Source organism: Battus philenor, unplaced genomic scaffold (assembly GCF_028537555.1).
Source record: "Battus philenor isolate CCGP_79_NKW_IND1 unplaced genomic scaffold, ilBatPhil1.0.hap1 SCAF_4, whole genome shotgun sequence".
In the NCBI taxonomy this organism is placed as follows: Eukaryota; Metazoa; Arthropoda; class Insecta; order Lepidoptera; family Papilionidae; genus Battus; species Battus philenor.
Window position 1 is genome coordinate 4,032,003 of NW_027181704.1, and position 25,542 is coordinate 4,057,544.

General features: G+C 32.6%; 1 protein-coding gene across 1 annotated transcript in view; it reads right to left on the bottom strand.

Moving 5' to 3' along the window:
- The window catches only part of LOC137928746 (neurotrimin-like), a 70,704-nt gene extending 47,922 nt beyond the window's left edge, over nucleotides 1-22,782 (bottom strand). The window contains exon 1 of the mRNA XM_068771700.1: nucleotides 22,639-22,782. The gene's annotated coding sequence lies outside the window, so the exon portion shown is untranslated. The remainder of the gene's footprint in view (nucleotides 1-22,638) is intronic.
- Nucleotides 22,783-25,542: the final 2,760 nt, after the last annotated feature.

The window sequence follows — 25,542 nt, forward strand, 5'->3', positions numbered from 1 at the left end:
CAATGCAATCATCAACTCGCCTGCCGAGCCTGGCGATTATGTTATATCAACTTAGTGGGCATCTATGGACTGAAACGAAACAACAAAAGACGTAGACTAACGAAAGTGGGAAATATAACTAATTTCAAATTACAGCAGACTAAACTAAATGCTCGTTGGGGCCATAAGGCTCTGTAGTGAATTTTACGGACGGGCAAGCGTAACTTAGGCTGTTCGTTCACAAAGTGGACAGACGACCTATTTAAGGTAATAGAAACACGCTGGACGTAGCCCGCTACATACCAGAACAATTGGAAATCTATAGAGGAAGCCTTTGACCAACTTATGGATGCGACTAAAATGATGATGAAGATGATTTAATTATAGTAACGGGGCGAAAATCAAAATTATCAGCATCTTAATTACGAATAAATAGCCTATTCTATATTCATAAAAAAAACACATTAAAAGTCGCACAAAATAAATATATGTCTGTTATTATTAATAATTGTTTATATCGAAGCAAAGTCCGCAGATTCGAGGTTGGCCTTAAATTGAATACGTGAGTAGCTGTATTTCCCCCGTCTCTGCTTGCACAAGTTTATTAATTACAATTTACAGTTTTGATTTACAGCGCACACGTTTTTCAATTAAGCCTCGGAGAACCGAAAAAGATAATTCTTTTTTAAATTCACGTGATTGATGTGATGTGCAATATTTAGGTCAAATATTTTCAAGTTTAGAAATAATTAAAATGCATTTTCGGTCAGTCTTCAACCTGAAAGCTCTTTATTTTTCATTATCGGCATTTTTCACCTCACTCGCTTTATTCCCTTATTGAAATTCATGAGCCTAAACTTCTCCGTTGTTGGTAAATTCTTACTATTTTCGAAGTTATTAATCTTTTATCCGGTACCGCATGTTATGCTTTATCCACCTTTAAGAATATTTATACAGATATCTTAATAAACAGGGGAGAAATTAATAAACATTTTTTAAGCATTAGACCTCTGGAGGGAGGACAGGGTTACGAGGGATTCCTACCCATTAAAACCCCTGATGATCTTCGCGGTGTGAGGAACTGCGGTTTCTCCCGGTCAGGGATCACCACGTAATCTTCCCTCGCGCTTGACTATTTTAGATTGTCTGTTCCGGGGTATGCGTAATCGACACTATTTCTGAAATCCTCGTGGTACTATCACGATGATTCGAGACCATATCGATCAATTGTCCGCCTCAGAGTCGCTGAAGGTAGAAGGAGTTTAGTGCCCCCACCATAAATATCCACGACTCCGAAGGCCCCGTTTATGTTACGGAATGTATAATACCTTTTTTTGGTTTCAGGGGGGGGGGGATTTTCCGGACGTTCAAGATGTCTCGTCTCTGGAGGGAGGACAGGGGTATGTGGGATTCCTACCCACTAAAATCCCCCTGTTGATCGCCCCTGCACTATACGGGGGACCGGGGTATCTCCCGGTCAGAGATCGCCACGCGGTCCTCCCTCGCGCCGTGCTATTTTACATAGCCCATCCCAAATGTATAATACCTTACCTAACCTAACCAAGAAATATATAGCTACTGAATTAATAAATATGATAATGATAATAAAGTACGAAGAAGCGTTTACAACATTCAAATTGCCACATATTAAAATTAATTATTTTTATCCCCCCTTTGATATTGGCCTCATATTCTAAAATAAATAATCAACTAACATTGCAGAGTAATCACTTTATACAAGTGATTGGATACAGGTGTAAATTTTTTTTTTCTTGACAAACGCTCTGTATTAAAATCTTTTACTACCTATTTGCAATTATTAATAGATTGAATTTACTAATATATGTAAATAGATTTAAAAATCTATTAACATATATAAAATAAATAATCAATTTCTATTAACATATATAAAATATGATTATCAAAATGATGATTATCAAAATAATGATTATCACAAATTATAAAAATAACTGGCAAATAGAGAATCTTTCCGACTAAGGAATTTATCCAACTTCATCGACATGGATTTAAATAAGTGAGTCGCGAGATCGCGAAAGATTGATTAACATTTTCGCTCGGCAGGTGCAATGAACCATAAAGGCTTTGCGTGTCACCTCAGATATTGTCTCCCCTTAAATAATAAACCTGACGACGCTTTCCGTGGCGTGGAATCGAAGCAATCTGCTCGATTAACTTGTAACATTTTGCGCTGATAAGGTTAATACATACTCATTTATTTGTTTGACAAATTATAACCTTAGTTGCAACCACAAGTAGTAACGCAACTTATATCCAAATATATTTGTAACGGGACGGAAGGGATTGAGAAGTTCGGAAGAAGAAATATGACGGAGAAATAGCCTTAGTGTTTTTAAAAAGTGTGAACTTCATGTTCACTACTAACTTTCAATGCAACAGTTTCGAAGAGTATTCTTATATTACGACCAACAACGTGACAACATCTTAAGAGAACCGAACGCTTCGTCGATTCCTACAACAACTCTTTCTCTTTCTCTCTGATATATATTCCGAAATATTCCGGAACTCCGAAATATGTCAGTATCGCGTTTTTGTTAATGATAAGAGAATTCATATACGTTTTATTATAACAAAGTCACTAGTAGCAGTAACTGTGTATATATGACGATATATAAGTATACACACCAGATAGACCGAGGACATAGGGTTATAAATCGATCTGGCATCGTGGTGACCTTTGGGGGAGGCATATTCCTTGCAGTGAGCGTCCATTTGCTGAGAATAAAAAAAGATATAAGACAGAATGATAATCGGTTACTCCGATGCCTTATCCATCATATTAATAACATTGATAATTTTAAATAATGATCGAGTTAAAATAAAATTTACTTATTTAAGTTTAAACTTTATTAAAGTCGTCTATTTAAATAATTTGTTTATTTACTTTTTCATTTCTTCGATTGATATTATAATGTGCATAAAAAATGTTGAATTTCATTTGAAAGAGCAAATGTTGATTTTCTCTCGGCTCTTTTCATCAGATCAGTATTCCGAGCCGGCGGTAGATTACGACCTATAATGTTAAAATAATCGACAATTCAAAAGAGCGTGTAAATGCCTACTTGAATAAAAGATATTTTTTAAAATTTGAAATAGAATGAACATTTACCAATTACTAAAAAGAAAGAGAATTCATTATAACAATTTTCTAAAACCCGTGTTACTTAGTAGATCAATATTTGAACCGAAAAAAAAAACGCTTCGACGAAAAAGTGTGGTTTTATTAATCCACCAGAAAAGACTGAATTGTTATATTCCCAGAACACTATTGGGTTAACTTTTAATAAATATCATTGCGATGTTTTACATTTTATATCTGGCACACCGAAGCGTAGGTAATATCATTTATTACTCTAGAGGATACGAGGACACAAAAATATACAAACGAAACGTAATGCAAAAATATAATTCAATATATTGCCATTATATTTTTGTTATTTATTTAGGGACCAGTGATAGCGTATAAATTAAGAACTGTGACCCTTACATGGGTGAATAGTTCAATTTTCGACAGACACGCATATTTTATGATTTTTTTAACACTCCAACTGATTACTAATCTCAGAAGAAAACATAGCCGTTTCAACCTATTCCAAGGCACACGCCTCCCCCAAAATTACCTATAGGAGTATGCCAAAATCGCTGCGCTTGGCAGGCAGGTTATTGATGGCAATGTGGCATTACAAGAGAAAGCTGCTGTCCATCTTCTGGAAACTTGTTTGTGAAAATTAGTAATCTTATATTACATATGAATAATAAATTTATTTACACTATTTATGAATACATAGTGTGAATTATATAAGAATATCTATCAGGAATTGAACCAGAGACCTACGATAGCAAGTCTCTGTCCTCTACCGCTGGGCCACCACGGCTTCAGAAACACTTTTAGTCAATAAATTTGAAATATATATTACTTCCACTATTCTGGATTGGGTCTACATGAATGATTTACGAGCCGTAAGCGCCCTGGTCTTTCTCCCGCTTCTGTATCTCAATCTATTACTTTCCATTTTTCATTATTTTATTTATGTATTCCTATCATTATCTACTTAGGGTCGGCTGCAGAGGACCCTCGCTTACGTGATAAGAGGAATGCTGGACAATCCTAACTTGAAAGTAACTAGAATCAAATTGAGTTCGTATACTGGCATCTTTTGAATTAGAGCTACAAAGTTCCAAACGACCTTAATCTAAGAAAATCTCTCAAAAATCTCAAACATGTAGATAGATCATTTCACAAATAGTAATTTTAGTAAATTTACAGAACAGAACGAAATTATAATTTTTGTTTATACAATATAATACAGCTTTGTTTTGATATCCAAATGGAATTATTCTCATATTGAACAATGGATTAAGCATCCAGGGAAACCATTTTAATACCTTCACGTAGCGTAGTGTATGCTAATGATACGTTTATGCTACTATAAGTATTTCTCCGGTTCGGTATCGCTTTGATTGTAGAAATGTTATTCTAGTCAATAACGCAATGTACATAACACTGGACTTTAGAACTTGTCTGGTCAACAATCATTTGCATAAATTAACCCGCGGTTTATTATTCTGACTGGACATTTAAGCTTAAAGTGAATAACTTATTAATGTACATTTACTGGAATTTCAAAAGTCGAGAGCAAATGCTTGAGAGGTCGTAGTTCCATCACTTAGTCTGCTCGATACTTAATACCAATCTTGATACTGCGCTACACTATTCCAAATATAATAAATAGTGTATCACAATTAATATATTTATTTATTAACAAATTACGTTTAACAATAAACATTAATTTTTTTTTTAGTATGCATCTATTTACATACATCTTTTTATTATAATTTTTAACATAACTATCTACGGCTGGGTTATAATCAATTCTACAAAATAAATTTAAAAATTAATACCATTAAAACACTTGGATTTTAATTGATTAAATAAAACTACAACGTCTGTTCTAGGGACAGTCGTAGAACGGCAGTAATTTATTGAGACTTGTTATAGCAGATCGCGGGTTCGATACTCGGGATACAATGTTACATAGTTCATACTTTTTGATTTAATTATAAAGGATTGCTACTGCTCTCAATTAATTTTCTAGAAAATAGGCAACAGCATCCTCTGCTTACTATTATACCACACTGGAATCGCCAACTTGCTTGTCAAGTATGGCAATTATGGTATATCCCCCCTCTTTGAGGAAGGCATATACCTTGAAGTGGACGTCTACGGTCTTCAACTCACAAGACACGGTATCTAGAGGATCACAACCCTCAGCAATGATGACGACAATCCGTACTAGCATACGCAAATAAAAGAGTGTATGTTATTATGTATCAACAGCTGATATTTTAAAGCCTAGTGATACGTAGTTTGAAACAACTGAAAAAATTCTCATTTTTAAAGAGGTCATTGCAGATTTTACTAATACAGCATATGCGTGTCCGATGAAAGGAGTACTAATTTTATTCGACTTATAGAAACAATGTACATTTTTTTAAATTTAACTGTATTCGCAATTTATGGAAAAAAATATTTATCTCTGAGCGCTCGACGATCATAATCAAAAGATTTAGGACACAATTTGTCAAAGCTGTAACAATTTACGTCGAAAACATTTTTATGACGGCGACTGGCCCGCATAGGATTTCACAGTTCCGCAATAACATATTTTTCAAAGTGAAGACGCAATTTAAAGTACGGCACATCAAACGTTGAGTCTCTCAACTTTTAAAATATACTAACTTTTTAGGTTTTAATACTTATTTGAAAAAAAAAAGAAAACTAAATTAGTTTACTCTTAACCAAAAGAATATTTGGTAAAACAGGGAGAGGACGGTCGGTAAACGAACGTCAATGTATTGCTAGGTTTACTTAAACTTGCTATGCAGGTCATCAGCCCTGAGCATTGTACACTACGTCCAAACAATGCGATGTACCTGGCACAGAGAATCCATAGAATAACAGTTAATTAGGACTCATATGTCATGTAATAGTTCAATAAAAGCACTAACCATAAGATGGAAGACACTGTTTTCAGGCAGCTTGGAACCGATGGAAATCTACGAGACTCGTGTCCAGCCGAAGATTTTCTTAGGATAAAATAATGACAATAACTGACACAGTTGTGCAGCCTTGCACAGATTTAACCCTTAACCCTTAATTAGGCGCATGGGGTCAGGGCCACTTGAAATTCAAAAAATTATGGCTTACAGTCTTCAGAGCGTACTAACGCTCTTTCTAGCTTCCTCATTCCCCCCGGGGTACGCGAATTAGTCACATCCAGAACATTAACGCATATGCATGCATCGCTGTCCTTTAGAGAGCTGACCCCATGCGCCCAGTTACGTTACATTTTTTGGCGAGGGTAAGTTTTTACTTTTGTGATTTTTTTGTGTTTATATTAGTATATTGTTTACTATTTATCTTTGTATGTGTGTATTTTGATACGGTATGATTTCTTTATGTATTTTTGAGTTTCTTCTATGCTTTTTCTTTTTTTTTGAATTGAAATCCTAACGACAAACAAGTATTGCAATGGCTGGATGAAGTGCTTGAATGAAGAGCAAGATGTCGCTGGTTCGGATTCGGAAGACGAAACTTTAAACGATACTGTTATTGATAGTGCTCATAATTCAGAAAGCGAAATTGAGGAGTCTGAACATATTCAAGACATCGGAAGACGGAAGATAATTATTCTTTATCTCGACATACTCAGAAAAATGGCCCGAAAGTGAAATGGTGTAAAGTACCACCATCGAACGCAGTAACACCCGAGCACAAAATATTATTTTACATTTACCTGGAGTATAAACATATCTGGCATTTGTCATACATGAAGCGAATATTGAGAAGAGTTTGACATATTCAAGACGGATTTTCTTGAAGAAAATAGCTGCGGCACTTGTGGAAGATCACCAAAAACGTCGCATACAACTACGTGCTGTACCAGCGACAACAAAAAAACGGCTCCATGAATTTTATAATGTGAACAAGGCGGTTTATCAATCGATAGCTAAGCGCGGGCGCTGTTCATCATGTCCTAGAAAGGACAACAAAAAAGTGCCAACAAAACGTTTCAAGTGTCGTAAATTTATTTGTCAGCAACACTCAAGCATTTACTGCGTCGGATGCAGAACAGAAGATTCCGCTGATGAGACTGAATAAACTTTATTTCTTAAGTTGATCTCGGCTATGTCAAAAAAATTAGTTTAAAGAGAGGTTTACTCTTTTAGTTTTTTTTAAATATTTTTGATGTCATAGTAAGTATTTGTTTCTTAAAGTTAAGTATATTAAAGAACTTTATTAATTACTATAGAAATCCATTAAATTTTATTCCTTTTTGATACTCCTTTCCTAATGTTTTTTTGGGATCATTTAAGACCCCATGCGCCTAATTGAGTGATTTTCTTAATGCGCCTAATTAAGGGTTAAAAATATACAAGTCTATACCTTCCCCAAAGAAATCTTGAGGGGAAATATCATGATGGCTACGCTGGGCAGGTGTGTTGGCGATCACAGAGATGTATGCAGAAGGCTTTACTGCTAATTCTCTAGAAACTTTCTTTCACAAAGTGTGAATTACATAAGATTGAATCCCGGGTATCGAACCCGTGATAAATAACTGCAAGATTCAGTCCTCTACCACTGAGCTACAACTGCCCACTCAAGGAAAGCCTTTATTATTGACATTACGCACTCACAGGAGATTTATCATTAGCACAGAAGCACAGAATTTTGTATTACTAAACACCCATATCACCTATGAATACCTAGCTAAAAAGTTTAGTAAGTAAGTATTTTAGTTAATAAGTATTAAGTAAGTATTATAGTTATTAAGTATTAAGTAAGTATTAGTTAATAAGTATTAAGTAAGTATTTTAGTAAAATAAAAAAAAATACTTTTATTCTTTGCATTCTAGTAATATTGTCGGTAGTTCTGCGGATTACAAGCTTATTACTGGTTAATTCCGTTAGTAGAATCGCTGATCTGTATTAAAACACCTATTACTGCCATTAATCAGTGGTAAACAAACGTTATGGTCCAATCTCATGAGCAAGCGATCGAATAAATGGGATAAAACAAGATAGTGTCTCATCTTAAACAGAAGAGCTTGAATGATACAAGTTATTTTCTATATAAAGCCAAATGTATACAGGCTAATTGGTTATAGCTGTAAAAGCTTTCAAAAAATAACTCATTTTTTAGCAAACAGTCTAATAGCTTCTACTGTTATTTTCAATAACCAATATGTTCAATTAATTATTTTTTTCTACTGGAATACGACAGGCTGATAACTTCTGGCACTACAAAGGGTGCAGGGACAGATGGTGAACAATAATAAATTTTAAAATGAAATCATTGATTTTTGTATAGGTTGTACGGTATATTCATTAAGAGCAAATCAGATATACATTCATATATTTGGAGCTTTTAAACCTATTACCAATCACCTGTATTAGACCAGGTGTAATAGTTAAAATAAACGAACTAAGTAAATATTAGTTCAATACGCTTTCTTATACCGTTAAGTGGGCGTATTAAGTTTAATACGAACTATACAAATTTACGTGTAAATTTTCAAATGCAACTGCCTTATTTCGTGACAAAACCACTCCGCAGTAACATTGCGCTTTCCTACTTCCGCGATGTAATTTATTCATCAAGATTTTATCAAACTTCTGTGGCGTTCCTCGGTACGTAATGTTTTCGTTGATGTACTTTTTATAGAACTGTTTCGAAGGTGCAATTTTGTTTTATTACAGTAATTTTAGTTAGTGTGTATAGTTTGTTACAGCCGATGCGCACAAAACTACAATCGCAACAGCTACGAATGACTTTACGTGTAATCATCAATATCATCATCATAATAGTCGACAGAAGCCAACTACAAAATCAAAGTTGATATTTGTTTATTATAGAAAACCATTTCAATCATCCATAATCATTAGCTTAGCTGAGAAAAAATAATACAAAACTCAGTATGGTTTCTGTTTTTTTGATGACTGTATAAACAGCTTTTTTTTTCTCAAAATAGGACGATTTATTTCTAATTTATCGTGAACACATTCTGAGATGGAGTAATATGCCTTTTAATAGACCCTGTGCTTCAATATTTCTTAAATTTAAACTACGAGATAAATTTACCGCGTCGATTTGTAGTTTGTATTGGAAACGTATGTATTGACCTGACTTACTGCATTACATGGGGCTCCTTCAAAAATCGCTCCGATGACCAACCTTACGCTGCCTACATCCAGCGACTCCCGAAACTTTCATTATGTCATTGGTCTACCTGGTTCGGCTTGTGGTCGTCTGCCGTCTATTGCCCTAGAATTGTGCACAAAATATTTTTATACTTTTTGAATCTTATAGGCAAAATGTTTAGTGTACAACAAAGAAAAAGTCCTTTAAAAATGTCTATAGTTGGTTAATAAATTCTGAGTCAATTAGTCCATAAGTTTAAATCTAGAAGCAGTCCAGGATATGTATTTTCTTATTATATATTACGTAATAATAAAATGATCATGTAATAAGAAAATGAGAAGTGTAAATTAAAAATATTTACCACTAAGTAAATAAATTTTCTGTTTATTTTGTAAATCCGGTAAGTTGAACTAAACATTATTTAAAATACATAACTACTTTTCAATCCACAAAAGCAAAATAGTAGCAGAAATTTATGATTTTTTCAACTAGAGCAGGCGCACATAAAAATTGCAATTTTTGCAGTTACCTTTTTTCTATTTTTAAAAATGACGAACTTTTGTACACGGATTTAACCTTGTATTTCGGAGAACTACAAAAAGCATGCACTCCGACTGTAAATATCATGTACGAAAATATCCACCACGCTATCTGATACAGAGGATGTCCTATAAATCAACGACACGCTGTAACACAGCGGTACAGAACTAACTCATGAATTTTAAGAAAAAAAATTAACACGATGAGTAGCATGCCATAATCATTTTTCTAATTCATGGTTTGACAAAAAATGTTAAAAAAAAACACAGTCTTTGGACACACTGGAACACAAAGATGGCAAAATAAAAAAAAAAGTATAAATCTATATAAGTGAACAAAATCCATTTTCTTTTTTCAAAGTCGATGCAAAATGTTAAAAATATGAGACAGGTTTTTTATCGGACTTTGGCTTGACATTGATTTAAGGGTCATCGACAAAACCATCCTTTTCAATTCCATTTTTGTGAGTTAATCGAATTAAATATATAAAGCTAAGACACATTGGTTAATAGCTAGGAAATCCTGTGTGACAACCATGTATTAATACAGAATGTAGTAAGTTGCAGTAAGCTCTTCTCTGAGTATATGAGATTAGAAGTAACAGTAACTTCAGAGTCGTTTCTGAATCAATTAAGGGAATTTGTGGTGGCTTTAAGTTTAGTGTGCACTTCTCGTCGTCAGAGTGCAGGGATTGAGTTTATTCGATACATAAAGAGCTTCATAAAGCCGTACTACAGAATAACTACAGAATTAAAGTTGCAACTTGAAAGTTATCTTCTTTAAATTTGTATTTTAACATTTTAACTTATTTTTACTCAACTCTGAAAATTATCTCTTTGCAGTTTCATGACTCCGTTTGACTTACTGCGTATATAAGACTTGAATGTTACAAAATAAGTTTTTTAGTAAATTTTTATATATGTATCTTTTTATTATCTATGTAAAATTCATATAGCAATGAACCGTTTTATATTAGTATTATATACTTAGTTATCATTTTACACACATTGGTCAAAGTACTGCGTAAAGGTGTTTTTAAGTTGTAGTGATTTAATCACAGTTGTCAAAATGCCTTCGCGTATCTGTCAATCCATCGGTCTACGCATGCGCAAAGTCTAAGGACGCGCGGCGTATGATTTGTAGGCGGTTGTCTAAACCGCGTCTCACGCCAAAAAATATTATGATATATAAAATGGGAAACGACGTCATGTGACATATGTGTTGCTTTTTGTGCATTTGTATTAAATATTTAGTGCTGTGATGGAATATGGAATTAAAGACTATCTTATATCAATTTTTACTACACGTTTTAATTTTTGTGCTCCAGCTCGCTAGGTGTTGTCTCTAACATTGCCCTCTTAATGTGTTAAACTCCACCACAGTGTTCATTCCTCCATAAGTAAAATAAAAAAAATTCTACTGAAATTATTTATCTTTCGGCTTTCCAATTTATACGAAGATACTTAGAAAATTATATATTTTTATTTCTGTACATCAAATACAATTTATTGACAATTACATTTTGGTAGTTATTTACATTGTAATTTATCGAAGTGCTTTACACATGCGTGTATATTACATTAATGATAAATAATACATACTTTTCTTTTTTAGATAGTTCGTCGTCATGTCGTTTCAGCCTATAGACGCCTACCGCAAGTATAGGCCTCCCCCAAGTATATCTATGGAAGTGATATGACTATAGTCGCCACGCATGACAGGCGGGCTGGCGATTGCAGTTTGTTATTATGGTACGCATAACACACTGCAGCCTATCCTCTGAAAACTTTTATGTGAGCAGTGGCTATTATATAAATTTAATGCATACAGTGTGAATTATACGTAAGACTACCTAGAGAATCGAGCCCGCGACTTTCAAAAGATCCACTCCTATACCGCTGGGCCACAAATGCTCAGATTTTAGACATTTAACTCGGCATTATATCTTCGAAAGATATGTAGAGTTAATAATAATAGTTATTTTGTAAATCAACTAACGCTGTTTTTGTTGAAGCATATAAAATGTAAAATAGTAAGAAATAATTAATTTGACTCACTATAGGAACGGCCTCGTATTCTCACGTTTACTAGTTATTACCATTCCTTCGTCTTATCACCTGAATAACGTGAAATTGAGTTAAGAAAAATTGGTAAATATCTAAAATCCATCGAGAATTTTTGTTTATTCATAAATCCTTATTATTAAGCAAAAGTAATATTCAGTGCACTCAATCAATATGTTATATTATATTTAAAGTAAAGTTGTTACAACGCTCAAAGCCTTATTAATTAACAATTAAATAAAGTGATACTAATGGAGACTTAAAAGTTCGTGTTAAGTACCGAAACGGGAGCCGAGGTAGGAAGTAATAAATAGGCTTTTATTTGATGTGTGCTGGAAGTCAAGCATTGTGTGAAAGTAATAGCACCCGAGGGTCATGTCGCAAACCAAGCGAACTTTATTTCGTGAACACCGACACGGCAAATCTAATAGACTACTGGAATCGTACCCTATATTCATAATAAAAGATTAAACGAAACTTTGTAATACAGTAAGTAGATATAGCATATTTAGACTACGTTTTAAGTTGCCTTAAAAGGTTTATGTTGGCGAATCTGCATTCAACCCCTTTAAAGGAGGTTGCGATTAAAAGTGTTTTAAATTATCAGTAAATACATATATTAAAGTATCATGTAAATACCATTCTAGCACATTCTGTATGACAACAATAACATTTACTGTGTTCATGTTATATCTATATTATGAAAGTCAGACAAAAAGCACTGTCTTACATATATGATAATATTACCTATTTGCATAGAAATATTATAATAATAATAATAAACAGTTATATTGGCTCCATTGAATAAGTAACATTTTTGTGGGCAGCTGTGTACAATTGCAATACACACTTGTATTTCTCTGATTAATCATGTTATAAATTGAAATAGTTCTTTAAACAAAAACCTTAAAAGAAAGTAAAATTATGTAATTTTAAATACATTGTATACTTCTATATCAAAAATTCTATATATGTGTATATTTTAAGATATTATACATCTACTACCACGTATGTCTTATGGTGAAGGCTTCAAATATGCATCATTTATATTTAAATCATGTTATATAATTTATTTTAATGTATTTACAATTAATCAGTTACAATAAGTTGAAAAACAAATGTAAAAAACGTTAAATGACATGTTATGTAATATATGACTATATTTCATGTGACATAAAGAACGTGAAGAAAATAAATCTTGCTTCCATAAGACGCTACGAGGCATGTCTTGTTCCGATGCTCCCAATCCGTTCAATTTTCCAATTTCCCCCTTTATTATTACCGTTTGCGCGTTTGAACCGGGAGGCCGTTTGTCCTCGACCACCAGCCAATTTCGCATTTGTTTTGTTTTTCGCTTTTTTTATACAATTTTTCGTACGGCACTGCGGTTTTTGCCAATAAATCTTCGCTACCAGTACTACAATGGAACGCCGTCGCCATACATCAGCGTTTTATTTGCCACGTGAATTCCCTACCACAGTCTCTTTGTAGAACAATTTCTATTGTTAATCCGATAGTGATAAATGACTTTGTGGCGTAAATTGTTTGAAATTAGGTCAAGTCAGGCTATAATTCGCAATAGATTGTAGTCATAATTTGTATTAATGGAGAATAAAAGTAGCAATAAATGCTTCAAACATTACTGAGAAAACCTAAAATGAAATAAATAAATGACAACTAGACAAAACACCATCGTTACACATTCAAAAAAAATAATTTTATACAGTTAACGATAGCATTTGTCTTTTACTATATAATAACATCTTCGACACTATTTATGTAAGTATTTACTTTTATAGAAAGGATTGTTAATATGAACGAATATATGTATACTACTAATATAATATACTCAAGTGGATTTCCAGCAGGGCCGGTGGGAAGCATCATATGTTTAACGTCTTTCCATCTTCAAACAAACACTTTTAAGAAAATTTATTTGACATACAGATTGTCTACATATATATATATATATATATATATATATATATATATATATATATATATTCGATATATAGATTTCGATGTCAAAATACGTTTATATATTCAAATTTGCGTGCTTTTCTTACATTTCAGTTAACCTTGCTGAAGTGAAATATAAACAAGCTGCATGCGGCTGTTATAATAAAGTTTAAAAGCAGAGACTGGGTCATATGCTCCCCTACTATATAGGTCTTGCAACTTTTAGAGGAAAATTATAACAGCGTAACCTACATTTATGACAGGATGTCAGTTATCTTCGTTCAGGAAAACAAAATATTACTTTTTATACACCGACGCGACTTAATTACAAGAACATAATGTTTTAACTATACTTAAAGTTATTATGTAAACTTCATTTCAATGCGTTAATATTAAATATGAGTCAGATATAATTAACTCACTCTCTTAATACAAGTCGAGTAGTGAGCCGAAATCTATTCTATCGGGCTATTCAACCGTAAATTGAAAGCAACTTTGAATACATCAAAACCTTAAACAATAGATATGTGAATATTAAATATCTCGGTGAAGTGTTTTAATATGGCATTTCAGAGCAGTGTCAATAAAATATAACAGTTATTTTGTACGTAAGTCGTTAATTTAACCGATGGATGCCCACAGCTGGACATAGTTCTCGTAGCGAATTACATTTGAGATGAATTCTTCAATTTCAAGGCTGCTTTTCAAGGACTCATTATTTATTATGAAATCTTATTACCACACCCAGTTTAAAGGCAGAAGTCAATCCTTCATATCAATTATTTTAAGTACTTTTATATACTCTGATTTCTAATCAATCATAGAACTACAAGAATTGCTCTCAATCTGACCCGATTAATAATATAGACATCTTAAAGGTTCATAATCAGAAAATTTAAATTCGAATCAACGAAGTCATCATTGGCAATATGAATTGCGTAGATATGCATAAGTGTAATATATTAATTAATTACAATTAAAATTTTTCTTAAAACCTATAATTTTTACAACAAAATGGTTAAAGACGAAAGTTAATAAAAAACTTTACACTCTAACACGCTGGAAGCTCCAGTTTAATCCTAAATCGTCGAGTCACTCGATCAGCGCCTTTTAAACTACGATAGTATGCGAAAACGTCGTAGCATAAACAAAATACGACAAAGAAGACCGTGAAGTTTTATAAGGTAGAAATCTGGGATAACTCTTTCTTTTCCGCAACAGTAAAATTGAGAGATTTATTAGTTTTAAAAAGACAATTACTGTGATACACACACCAAATATGCTTAGAGCATAAAATTCTCCAAGTGCATAAATACATAAGTTATATAAAAACTTGGAGGCAAAGTTATAAAATGAACAAGGTGATCATCTAGCGCTACGTGCTACGTCGAGCGAGTTACACAACACGCTACACAAGATTTTGTACTTTGAAATTCTACGCATCGACGCGTATATGCTTGCGAACTTCACACATGATATGGTAGCACTTCATTAACTTAGTACTTTCAATAAAAATGTACTTACTACAATAATAATATGTACTTCAAACTGTCTGTTTTGACCTAAAATAAAGGAGTAACAATTAAAAGAAATAATATTATAATGTATATACGTATATATATGAAAAGTTCACGTGAGAACACTGTTAAAGGCCGTTACGGACATAATTAAAAAGAGTTTAAAATTATAATTTTTTTTTGGTAGTAAGAAAAGGACAAATATTTAGCCACTTCCGCACATGCAGTCGTAGTCGTGCAACGTAGTGCACCGCCCGCCAGCCCGCTGATAAATGCGTATGCGGCAAACGATTCGAATTACACAACTACTACCGCTAAATCACTCATCACTTGTTTCACCCATCCACGGGGCATCTTCAAGAGTTATGTTACACCGATTAGTGCCAAACACAAAGCGTCACTCTGTGTTGTGTGCTCGACTACGGCTGCATGTGCGGAAGTGGCTAAATATTTGTCCTCTTCTTACTTAGGATGGACTTCCGCAAAATAACGCCTGATTTCAGTAAATATTTTTTTGGTTGATCAGAATCTGGTTTAATTTTCCTCGCCACTAAGAAAGAATGAATACGCACAGGGTAGTACAGGGTAATATATGCACCGCTCAAACATATATACAAACATATTTTTTTCATTTCAGAATACATAAGAAATGAAAGATCATATCTTAGTTTAGACTAAACTGTATAATATCCATAAAGAATTTTAAACAAATTTATCGAACATTATCACTACCGAATCTAGCACATAATGTTATATGACTTATGTGTATTATATGTCACTCGCAAAATTCTCGAAAATTAGAATTTATTATAGTAATTTGTAAACGATTTAAAGAAATATTGATAAAAATTCCGAAAACGTTTGAATTTTAAATTTGTAAAGCTCGAAACCTAAATACGAATAATTATTCTGTTGTATATATACAAGCATATAATGTAAAACAATTTTTAAGGTAAAAACAAGCATCGGTCACCAAGCGAGTGTAGTAACGAGGTAGGGTATATAATATGCAAGCTACATAATACTAAACCGGCCTAGCTAACTACCCATTCTGCCGCTACTTACCCGTAATTGGCATATAGCCCAATGTAGTCTGGGTTTTAAGATGCAAACACTGGTGGCATACGGCTTTATTATGCAATATCATATTGTATTAAGCTATTGCTCGTATGATTCGGCGCATTTACGATGACTGATTTTAGAATAGATATAGTCCAAATATAATTAAAAATATGAGAATTTTCTTCAGTTTTTTATATACCATTTTTCTATCTTTAAACATAATTATAACATCCAAAAATGTTATTGATTTTATTATTGCTTCATAACTCTTATTATAACTACACCAATATTTTTATTATTTATCCATTCTTTCATATAATTATCTAAATTAGACTTTCACATAACGTTTAAAATGACCATACGTATGTTATGAGAGGAGTGTCAGAAGAATTTAATTTGATGACACAGATTGAACTCTCCTTTAATAGTATCTTTCAACTTAAAGCTACAATGGTTCCGTATGCGCTTTTATCCGAGAAGACTTCACAGCAAAGCCAAATGAATATTTTGGGGTCAGTTTTACAACAATCATAGCAGATGATAACAATTTAGAATTACAATGCAGTAGGAATCAAAGGCCTTATTTACTAAGCTTTATTATCAATTAATAATCTTTTACACTTACAGAATGTTTGTAAAAGTTTTTTTAGTAAGCTTCTTACATTTATTACGCGATATTCAGGGGTATTACAACGGAGTGTACTGTAAGACAGTTTTCCACAAAAAGTTACTAATTTTATGCACCGCTTTTGTATATTCTGTAATAAATATTACATTATTGATATTTTAAATATATTGTAACTTTTTTTCAAATAAAACGGAAAAAAGCATTTAAGTCATCGGTCATATCACGTGATTTTAGCTATTGAATTGCCTGTATAAATTTAATGACAAATGGAAATGTTTGAAATACTTCTGTAAATTATGGCTTAAAAGTGAGTATCGATCCCAAAGCATCTAATGCTATCAAACGTTGAATCGAAATTTTAGTTTTCTATATATACAGATATCCACAAAAAATTAAACATCTGATTATCAATTCAAATATATAATAAAACTAAAAAGCAACCAAACTATTGTCTGTTTCAAACATTTACACAAAGCGAAAATTTTCAGAACATCCGATCGACGAACAGCAAAAGAACTCGTTGCTATTTCTGAACAAAATCAATAGCTCTCTGCATCCCCGTCCGACAGATTCCGGCATAAATTATGCTAGCCTTGATTAAAACTCAAAACAAAGAAATTTCACCGTTTATCTGAAAAATACTTGTCGTAACATCATAGCCTTTCACTAACAAACTGTTTCAAAATTTTTGCAACGCTATTGTTTTTCTCGTCATATTGGAATTTCGAAAATTTTTATTTCAGTATATATCGACATTGTTAACTCAATATAGGCTATGTGCAAAGAGCATTTCAGAAAGACAGCCTAGATAATTTTTATTAAAAGATGTCAGCTATGCCGACCACACTAGCGTAATTTCGGTCATAAATAAATACAAAACAATGGTCCCATATCAGTGCCTAAAGACAAAGTTATACTTTCAATATGTGTTACCAGTTAAGAATTACGACATTGAAACGTAGTCTCTCAATCAGGGCCTCATTGGAGAGGGTTATTCACGAATTTCTCTACGGAATCGAATCCCAAATGACTGTCGTAGATCTACGAATCTCGTAGACAAACAAAAGTAACCGATGTAGCCCAACGGATTGTGAAGTAGAAGTGGGAGTGTGTAGGCTACATAGCGCGAATAACGAACGTCCACTGGGGCCTAAAGTGAAAACTACGGATCGGCAAGCGTAGCGTAAAACAGTCACACACAAGATGGACAGAAATATATGGAGTAGAAGTAGGCCTATGTCCATTAATTTAAACCTTACAGGTAAAACTTTAATGATGATATTAAACAATACAATTTCAAATTCTAAAAGTTCATATTCAACGTAACAGCGCCTTTAGAGATGCCAACGCTGTGGTGGTTCAACCGACCACACTCATCGTTACGTGTAGTCGGTGTGACGTCATTTCTACTCACGTACTAGTAATCGTGAATGATCAAATTTCAACAATTTTACATATTTTTGACTCGATTTTACAATGCGGTCTCGCCGACAGGTATATATGACTGAGATGTATATAGTAATTGAATTATATGATATGTTTTATACGTCACTCATTTAATTCTGATTATAAAAGTATCAGAATAAGATGATTAATAGTATCAAAAGACATGCCCTGAGCATAGACTATTTAAGTAAAGAATCTTGAAATAACTATCTTTTAATTATAAATATTTCTGGTTTAAAACGTTTAACTTTTTTAACTCGTGTAATATGAAATCTTTATTATATGATATATAAACGAAATAAAAAAAAAACAGAAGTTAGTGTATAACATGCGTAAAACATGAAACTAAAATATAATGCAGAATTAAGCTTCTGCAAGAAGTTTTAAATTATTACTTATGATAAATAAACTTTTCAAATTTGAATTTTTAATATCCATATTCATTACATAGATTTTTTTTTATTCTTACAGTAGTCCTGTTCGTCAGTTTTATGCGGCGGAAGGCCTTAATCTTTGATATTACTTGCTTTGAATTGCATCTTCGCTTTGCGTAATATGTTATTGCGGAACCGTAAAATTCCATTCAGCCAGTCGCCGTCATAAAAATGTTTTCGACAAAGTTCGAAGAACATTAAGGAATTGAACTCTGATTGCAGAAGTTATAAAGGAGGAACACTAAATTAACTGAGTTCACTAAATCCTCTCATATTGTCTAGATACTATCAGTTCTTTGTTGATAACTTGGTAGAAATTATACCTGACCAAAATTACTTAAACGTAATCAAAATCACACTTGTCTCTGGAGTTATCATTTAAAGTTTTATTTAGATAATTAAATCAGCTTGACCGGACTGACTTACTCTTACAAAGGCTCCATTACTCATTACCATCATCAACATCTACCAAATATCAACACTGTGAATGGTTTTACGCTACCCACAACGGTTGAATTGATTAAAAAAAAATAAGATTTTGTAGTTTTTTTTTAAAAAAAAGTCTCTCTCTTCTATAGAAAAATATGTTGTTTTATCTTATATGTTCATATTGAAATAATAATAATTCATCTTTAATTCTTTTATTAATACTTTATTTATCTTCAATTCCTTAACCACTAACAAATTAATACCGTCAGATTTGCTTCAGAGACTGCGACATTAAAATCGACTAATACTTTCAACAGTAAAATATTCTACCGTAATGTTTTATTGAAAGAATCTGTTGATGTTTTTCTTCATAAATCTATTCAATAGATTTGGCAATCTACACGAACGTAACGAAAAAAGAGATGCAAAAACATAAAGCCGTATTGTTTAAGAGTATATTTATTCTTATACAAACATAAAAGTATTAAAAAGATTTTTAATAATGCGCCTGTATTTTGACTAGTTGGATTAAGAAGTTGCAGGCTTTTTGTGCTGTTCGTGGGTTTTATAGATGTTTCTTCTTTTAGTAAATATACCTTTATTATAAAAGAACGATTAGTTATTTACCGAACTTTATCATGTTCTGATATAAAACATTTTGTTTCTTTTTTAATCTTTATTAAGCTGGAAGTTCACTGTGGATATTGAGTTTGGCACTTTTAATTAAATATTTAAAAGGAAACTGCGAAGAGCGTTGAAATAAAATCATCTTTAAAGTTCAGATGGAAATTTGAAATTTTCTACTAAGCAGCCTTATGGGGATAAGTTTAAAGAGCTCAACCCTCTTAGAGCTTACGATATTACTCTGCTAAAAATATTTTTAGATAGCGTTTTGGCGATTTGAAATTTAAACTTACATTTGTAAGCTTCAATAAAGTTCTTCCATTTACATTCACAAGTTTATATCTCTGTAATTGGATAACCTAAGTACCTAAAGTTTCTTTTCCCTTCCTTAGGATTCAGTACTATGGTATTCCATATTTATTTAAAAACTAGCGTAAGCTTTTTCCGGTTGGATGTTCATTCACCATAGAAACGCAGCAAGTAGTCATATTGTTACTAAAAGAAAACTTATACTTTAACCAATACGAAAATTATAATTTGAAATAAATCATAATAATCATCATCATTTTTCATGTATAGAACGTCCTCTACTGCATATGGGCTTCGCCCATAGATTTCCAATAGAACTGGTTAGAAGCGGCTCACATCCAGTCTCTTCAAGCAACCTCAACATGATCATCTTTCCACCTTATGCGTGGAAGTTTTACACTGCTCTTACTGCTCTGTGGTCTCCACTCTACAATACTACTGTCCCAGTGACCACCTGTCCTGTGTAATATGTTGCCTGCCCATGCCACCTAAACTTACTTGTTCGTCTACGAATCTCCTCATTACTGTTTTGATCTGATACAAAAATCTCTATGACTCATAAATCTTTATTTAATAGATACTAAGCATGAGTCTAGAATAAATTCTCAGAGCACCTGTTTTATATTACATTATTGCTACAAAGCATATTTCCAAACCACTTAAAAAACCGATGACAAAAAACTTGCTGATAAAACATCAACATTGAAAGTGTATTAAATATTCCGAAAAATGTTTTATCCCGTAAAGTGACGTCATCGATTCGACACCCTCATTAAAATATGCTCTGTACTAAAACACGACGTCACTTTATTGTTGTGACCTTAAGACGTTCATGTATAGTAAGTCTCATTAGCCAAGGAACCTAATTACGTACGGAGCTTTCAAACAAGAACAATATAATACATTATAGAGCATTACTGTTCTGTTAAAATGAGAACTATTAAGGTACCCAAAGTTCAGCTACAACATGTACTTAAATGTAGAATATATTGTGTACTATTATTTTTATATAATATATATATAAACATTTTAAAATTTCAGTTCATAACGATATTACACAAGGCACGCAATTGCCGCGGTTTAACAGATATTCTAATTCATAAAAATCGCTTAACAAACACCCATTGGCTGGATAGAAAACAGACTAAGTCAGAAGTTGTCAGAAATATATGAAATTATTGATTTATGTTAGTGAATCATATAATATATTGTTACATCTGTGTTGAGTGTCCAATTTACCGCATACCGCAGTAATAGGTACCTAAAACATTTTTTTTTAGTTTGTGAAATAGTTTGTTACAAATAATTACATTTAATTTATAAAATTGCGCAAAACTATCACACAAGTTAGTTCAAGAAACAAGAATGTGTTTCACAAAACTGCTATTCTCTGACTATGCTATTTTGACTGGAACACAATGATAAAGCAATATTGTTTAGTAAGATGCTAAGTTTGTTTTGTATTTAGATTTTTTAAATACCAATTAACGTATCTCATTTATATAATAGGTAAATCAATGTATAGTTCGCTGTGATAGTTATATCATGTATATGTTGAACTAGGCCAGCTACTCTAGTATTTTTCAACATCGATATGTTTCCCATAAAAGGTGAAATAAAGAATTGGATATATCTAAGACAGTCCATTATGCGGCACACGTAGTGTTAACTATATCTCGATGCTGAAGGGAATACCTAGAGATCAGTCGGAATCATTACTGAATATATTACTAAAATAATTGTTAAATGATTTATCATTGGTTCTTCTTTAATAATTCTGACTATGATCTTTTCTTTTCTCATTCTATATAACAAAAGTATTAAATAGAATATTATATATATTAGAATTTATTTAAAAAAGAAATTTAATTAATATACACTTATATTAGTTATAGGAAATTAATTAAACTAAACTTGACCTCACTAATTAATAATAAATTAATTACTAAATTATTTCAGTTTACATTTTAAGTTGCGTATTTTTTTACGTTCTTGAATATTTTAAATGCTAATGGTTATGATCTAAATTAAACGCAGCGTGACCGACATACGCTAGACGTCTTTTTTAATTATATTTCAAAAATTTAACGGGATAAGAGCTTTTTAACTTATTTTTCTAGAATGACAACTTACATAAATCCGTGACTGTCAAATATCTTATATTTATTCACACATTTAATAGCCACTAATTAATTTTACACCTAATTATGTATTATATAAATTTTCTAACATGTTTTGTAATATTTCTCTTAATATGTATAAGCCAGAGATACCTTTATGTATGTAGAAATAGTGAGTATTTAAGAGAAAGTTTATTATTTAATTTTACATATTAATATTTTCGCGTAAATACAGACACGCCGCGAAAGCTATGGTAATTTTATTTAACAAAACAGCACGACTTACCGGAGGCAATTACCGAGATTGCAGCACAAGAGTTGTACAGCACGAACTCACTTAGTCGCACGCAAACCACAGGCGGTCACAAGTCACGCACAAGTCGATCACCGTTCGGTGACGGTGTGTTTGAAACGCATGTGCGGAACGCTGCACTTTATCACGTCACAGACACTATGGTAGGGCACAATTTTAATGGGCATTTGTTTGAGCGACAAGCGAACACGGGTCCGTCGCAGCTTCAACTGGCTGGGGCGACGCCAACGCGCGTGTCCCTAGCCCCCCGCCCTGGCTGCCCCGCTTACCTCGCGGTACGGGCAAATAGAAATAAAGTATGCGCTGTAAGGACAGAACGCGAAAGAAAAGGGTATCTGAATGCCTTCGGGATGAGTAAGTTATATGACGATGTTCCCTAAATTGAAATACAACTAACTTTAATATAAAAATACATACAGTTCTTCTTATGGATATAGCCCAACAAACACATTAGAAATATTCGACTTAGTTACTTTTTACGGGTTCTATATTAATTTTAAACAGATTGCTTGCAGATTTTTCAGCATGATCAGTTATACTTAGTCTGGCCATAAATACTGTTACTATTCAAAAAAAGAAAATATTACGTTTGAATTTGGAATCTGTCATTTTTATATGATTGCTTGATGTGTTTTCTTATTTTCGCGCCATTATATTGTTAAATATTTTGTTATATTAAAATGGAGTGGGGTGATAAAGAGAACCGAATCGCTGTGATTGCCTTACATAAAGTAGGTATGGAGAAAAGTGCAATTTTTAAAACCCTCCACCCGCTTGGTATTAGTCAAATGTTTGTTTACCGGGCTATTGATAGGTACAATGATACCTCCTCTGTTTGTGACAGAAAAAGATCTGGCCGTCCACGTACCGTTCGTGTGAAAAAGGTGATTAAAGCAGTTAGGGAAAGAATTCGAAGAAATCCTGTCCGTAAGCAAAAGATTTTATCTCGGGAGATGAAGATAGCTCCTAGAACCATGTCGCGTATATTAAAAGATGACTTAGGACTTGCAGCCTATAAGAGACGTACTGGTCACTTCTTAACTGATAATTTAAAGAAGAATAGGGTGGTAAAATCCAAACAACTACTTAAGCGGTACGCAAAGGGAGGTCACAAAAAAATTTTGTTTACGGATGAGAAAATTTTTACAATTGAGCAGTATTTTAATAAACAAAATGACCGTATTTATGCTGGAAGCTCTAAAGAAGCTTCGCAATTAGTAAACAGAGTACAACGTGGGCATTATCCCACTTCAGTGATGGTTTGGTGGGGTGTTAGCTATGAAGGGGTGACTGAGCCATATTTTTGTGAAAAAGGTATTAAAACGTCGGCACAAGTTTATCAAAATACCATTCTTGAGACGGTAGTTAAGCCTTTAACTAACACCATGTTCAATAACAAAGAATGGTGCTTTCAACAAGACTCGGCACCGGGTCATAGAGCTCGATCCACCCAATCTTGGTTGAAAACTAACGTTCCGGACTTTATCAGCACTGAAAACTGGCCGTCGTCAAGTCCTGACCTAAATCCATTGGATTATGATTTATGGTCAGTTTTAGAGAGTAAGGCTTGCTCTAAACGCCATGATAATTTGGAGTCCCTAAAACTATCCATTCGGTTGGCAGTGAAGAATTTTCCTCTAGAAAGAGTTCGTGCTGCTATTGATAACTGGCCTCAACGTTTAAAAGACTGTATTGCAGCCAATGGAGACCACTTCGAATAAACATTGTATATTTTTAATAGTTATATATTGATGTATTAAACTAACTCACTATGAAAGGAATAAATGTTACGTATAAAAAAAAAATCGTGCTTTTCTTTATAACAATATTTATGGCAAGACTAAGTATGTGTAGAAGCTTCAAACGGATGATGGTATATATTCATATATACCATCATCCGTTTATTTCAATTAATGTATGGTACACCCTATGCAAAAGTGGTTTCTCAAATAATAAATAACGTTAAAATAATACAGTAAGGAAAATCGTTTTCAAAGAACCGATTAATACATGCTAAATTTAAAGATTTATTTACTTTTTATTCCTACTGACTTCCTACTAGTAGAAGCTACGAGTCCGTCGCATTCCAATCGAACATATTTCAAAATAATTAATATTCAGGAATATTATTGAAAATAGGTAAATAGCTTTATAGCTTTTACGCCTTTAAATAATCATTCTGTGTATAATTTCTTGAAGGTTTATTGTTAGGAATTAATTGCTTTTGTTATATATTATATATAATGTATGATATTTCTTTATTACAAAACGAAAACTTGAGCAAATTATTAAATGTAAAATATATTCGCTGTCAACAAAGCAAAAAAATCTACGTTTAAATCACTCGTTAGAAATTATTGGCTCTATTTGTTTTATAACAGACAAATAAAACTTTAAAAATTATATAAAACACGTCAATTAAGTACATATCGATAAATAATTACAACTAAAATCATCAGGCTGATTGTTTAAAAACGGATTAAAATAAATTTTCCAATTTTCAGCAAGAGGCTTTAAAGAATTTCAAATCAGCCTGTATATAGTGTTCAATTTCAAACATGTTACATTGCTCTATTTTTATCCGAATGCTTCAGCCTAATAACTTCGTGGAAACCAAATATAATAAATTTTAATATGTAGTGTAATTTTAACATAACCATTACATTATTTATTTTCGAGAACATGCAATGTATTCAATCCTTTAAAGCTTTTACACCTGGAAGAAACATTTTGTATAGCTTAGCTAAAGTTTTAATATACTGATCAAATCAAATTAAATCACCTTACAATAACATTGAGAACCTGAATTCACTGTTTTATATTTTCTTATAGGCTAATTGAAGGGAATGAACTGTAAAATATCGTTCAATTAAACAT